This window comes from Colobus angolensis, unplaced genomic scaffold (assembly GCF_000951035.1).
Source record: "Colobus angolensis palliatus isolate OR3802 unplaced genomic scaffold, Cang.pa_1.0 Scaffold503, whole genome shotgun sequence".
NCBI classification, from domain to species: domain Eukaryota; kingdom Metazoa; phylum Chordata; class Mammalia; order Primates; family Cercopithecidae; genus Colobus; species Colobus angolensis.
In genome coordinates, this window is record NW_012118522.1 from 731,620 (window position 1) to 736,271 (window position 4,652).

Sequence of the window (4,652 nt, forward strand, 5' to 3'; positions counted from 1 at the left end):
TTCAAAATGCAGAAATCACCGGTCTTCTGTGTCCTTCGCGCTGGGAGTTGGAGACTGCAGCTGTTCCTATTCGGCCATCTTGCTCCGCCCCCTAAACTTTCTAATATTTTTATCTCTATAACCACTACTCTACTTCAGACACTATCTTTAAATCTGCAAGGAGAATCCTTTCATTGTTCTCCTTCCCTTTCACCTTGATGAGTAAAATCTGCCCTCCATATAATCATCAAATTGATTTATATACTTACAAAGTAGAGCTCATCACAACAGACACACCTGTGATTAAACCCAAACAGTATCTTCTATCACCTAGTGGATAAAATTCATATTCCTTTATAAGATAAACAGGATTCTTCATGAAATGGTTTTTGCCTTCATTTTATGTCTCGTGTTTTTCTTTTGTCCTCAAGATTTGCACTTAACTATCAAATTGACAAGAACCAACATTGGTCGTTTGATGATTCTCAAATTAACCAATTTTACTAGACATATTCATGCACTGTGGCCAAAGTGACCTGACCAAACCAACTTGGCCTCTCAAATATTTCAACAAGAAATCCAAACAAGGGGTGATGAATTGACAGGGACATTTTAATGTTACATTTATTTTTTGTTTCATGAGACCCCTTGACTCACCTTTTGTTAACCAGGAATTATTTTACTGAACTTACTTTTTTAAACTGAAAAAGAATGTATTACACACTCTGGCTTGGAAACAGCAGTCTGCAACATTATTTGTTGCTTAAAAATAATAATAATGGAAATGTGGGGACAGAAATCACACGAGGGAATTATAGTGTTTATTTCTCAAAGTGTCAACATATTTTAAAAATTATGAAAAAACTACATTTGGTAACTCACATCTCTAAATCTGAGACGATTTAAGTCTCAGAGAAGCACTGAGATAATTACATAGATTATGTAACCATCAGAAGCACATAAAAACTCACATAATTTTGTAAAATTTCAATTTATTTTCCCTGAATTACCTTGATTGTCTACAGCAGGGTTTTTTCAACCTCAAGGTATTGATATTTCGGGCCAGATACGTCTCTGTGTGCAAAGTGGGAGTGGGAGGGGAGGCTGTCCTGTACACTGGAGTGTTGAACAGCTTTCCTGGCCTTTATGTACTAAGTGCCATTAGCATCTATCACTCCAGTTGTGACAGCCAAACATGTCTACTGGCATTGTCAATTATCCCCTGGGCAAGGGGACAAAATTCCCTGAGTGAGAATTTCTCATCTACACTGATCAAATATTTTGAAAATATTACATAATTTCTCTTTGTTTTACTCACCTAATTATATCTCTGTGTAGTTAGATATGTGACACTTGTGGACTACTGAGATTACCATCTCAATCAGATTTTCTCAGCCTACTCAGAAACACTGGAAATTCTTCTTTGAACTAATTTCCGCCCTGGATGATGTAACAACATGGCTACTTCTGTTGTAGTATTGCACAGTGGAAAACACATTTGATTTTTGTCTTAAAGATCTTGTGTTCAAGGTATGGCTTCCAATCAATCAATCCATACAAAGCTCTTGGAAAATCATTTAACTTTCTCGGACTCAGTTTCCTTATAAGAAAGATAAAAATACCTGTCCAGATGACTTTAATGCATGAGACTGGGGATCAAATAAGCTAACAGATGATAAAGTGTAGTGTAAACAGTAAAGCATACTAAAAAGAAAAGCTGTTTTTCAAAATAATGCCATTTCTCTAAACCCAGCTTGAATATGAAGATTCAGATATTCAACTTGGGTGACATCATCTCTAATCTCAAACCTCTAAATCAAGGCACTACTATAAGAAGATCAAGAAGGGATACGACAAGTGTTAACTCTTTTTAAAGTGAAATGGTATAGCAAATATCCTCTGAACCAGTTAAATTTTAATTGCTTGTACATGGATGATTCTATAGTGCTTTGCTCAGATAAGTACTTAATAAATACTTGTGAAATTGAATTAACTGAACCAAAAGACATACTTCCTTCTAATAGATCTAGCAGCGTGACAACTACTAATTCCATCATGCAGAAATAAATTAGGATGCCTTTAAATAGCAGCTTCATATGGAATCAATAAATTAAGACCAGAATATTCTAGATTGATTCATTTTTGTTCCTTTGTTTCCTTTATGTTCAGTTTGATACCATAAATATTAATAACCATTTTTGCAATTTACCTTGAAGCTGATATTATTAAAGCTGCATTTTACTTACCTTACTATGTTTTTGCACTCCATCTTTCTGTAATTTCTCCATTCTTCAAAGCCTAAATCAATGTCTATCTTCTCCACAGTCTTCTATACAAACTTAGAATGACATTGATCTTTCTTTTGAATTCTGTTTGACTACCAACTCTATAAAATCATAAAATATGTGAATTTATTATGTTGGTATTATTTAAAACTTTCTGCATTTTATAAATGTTGTTCACTTAATTGATGTTTGTTAGTTTTTCCTGTCCCTGAAAAGTATAACTTCTACAAATGTAGGGTCGGTGTCTTATACCTACTTTGCATTCCATAAAGAATTCTTCTTTCTACAAATATTTGCTGAATATCTGCTACATGCAAGTCACTCCGCTCACTGCTTTGGGGCATACAAAGATGTGTCAGCTGCAATACCTGTCCTCCAGTAGTTTAAATGTATAATTGATAAGTGGCCTGAAGCCTATCTTATAATTACATGAGTTCCCTCAATTTAGTGTATTTTAATATTTTCATTTAATTTCCATTCCCACCTGTTTGTTGTTTTGCTGCTGTTGATATTTTAAACTGAACATCCAAATGGGAATTTAAATGAATCCCTTGAGTGTGAGAGATTCTTTGATGTGCGATGACATTCTTACCTTTTCACTTTCTCATTGTATGTCTTTTCCATAAAAAATGCCAACGTATACATTTTAATCAAAACATCTGATCTTATGTACAAGTTTTATTTTCTTTTCCCTCGAATCGATCCTTTAAAAAGTCATCTATTTGATCTTTAGCCATGCTTACCCAATACTTTTAGATTCACAGCATTACTGTTCTGCTTCAGAAGACTTTTCTGTTTCCATTTCAAGTCTGACCGTTGTGCTTTCCTTTGAGGTAATTCTGGAAAACAACTGCCCCTAGGTAAATAAAGACCGAATAAATACGTTTTTACCTTTTCAAGAGCTTATTCTGAAGATGCTATAGTTGTCATCATGAATGCTACTCACACTGGAAACCAATGTCTTCAAAAGCCAGTATTTGGAAAATCTCATCTATAATAAAGTCTACATACATTTTTTCAACTACCAGTTTAATCCAGCTCTTCAAACTGTGAGTTCATCATGGGTTAACCTAGGGGAATGCATAGGCTCCGGACTTCCTACTTATCATCTCTTTGTTTAGATCACTGTTCCAGTGTAGTTGATATTTATGTTAATATAAACATTGACTAAATTTATTTGCTGGCTACTTTGCTAAGTACTTGATATGTAGCTCATTCATTATCATGTAAAATTATGGAGTATTAACTATTAATATCTCGATTTTTCATATACTGAAAGTGAGTCCTACAAAAGTTACATAATTTACCTTTAGTTATCCAGCTTTTAAGTGACAGAGTCCATGATCTGAATGATTATGCTTTACTACTCTACATCATTTTCATATATAAATGTACTGAATCATTCTTCTAATATTGTTCTGTTACATATCATTAAAATTGAGGTACAGGAAAGCTGTAATTAATAAAATATTTTACAATATAGGCTTATAACATACAGATATATGAATAAATAATTTATACTTGACTAGTAAGATGTGTTGACTAGAGAATGAACACACTAAGTGGCTTCCTTTATTACAGAATTATTTGTAATTCACATGTAATTTTTTTTTTCTAAATAGGAATTTCAAAGTTTCCTAGTCAGGACACTTGAAATTTTTCTACCATTTACTAGCAAACACAAAATACCAACCAATATTCTTCTTTTATAAAAATTATATACATTGGATCTGTGGGGTATAAAGCATAAGTGATTTATTATCTGTCAATTGCATGTAAAATCATTTGTAACCCCCACAAAAATATGGTATGAAGATAGCTAATCAACTGAGTTAGCAAGAAACCTAGATCAAATTTTTCTAAAAGAGTAGCAATTATATATAATACAAAAATGGGATACATTCATTTCTATTGCCTAACATAATTCTTAACATATAACAAGCACCAAATAAATATAACTCGGATGGTTCTCAGATGTGAGTTAATATTATCAGTGACAATACTGCTGATCATTCTTACCAAAGGTCTTCACCTTCTCTGTCTCTAGTTTACATAAAAGTGATATGCAAGTCAACTGAGTTCTCTAGAAGTACATTTCATCACACTTGACAAGGCTTCTAGGTAGGGTCCTACAGCATTGTCTGGAAACAGCCTTTCAGGGATCTTATTAAGCACCTGGTCATAGCTGAGCAGAGTGACATTGACAGTATTCTAGAGAGAGGGGAGTCCAAGAGCTACCTTGAATGTTCTCATCGTCAAGACTCCTGCTTATCAGGTTCCCAGAGCTTCCTGAATTCCTGCAATTTCCCAGGCCTGCCATTCAGCATCATTTTAGGTTCCATGAGTTTTCATAATTCCCTCCCAGTCAGGTTTCCTTTGCTTAAACCT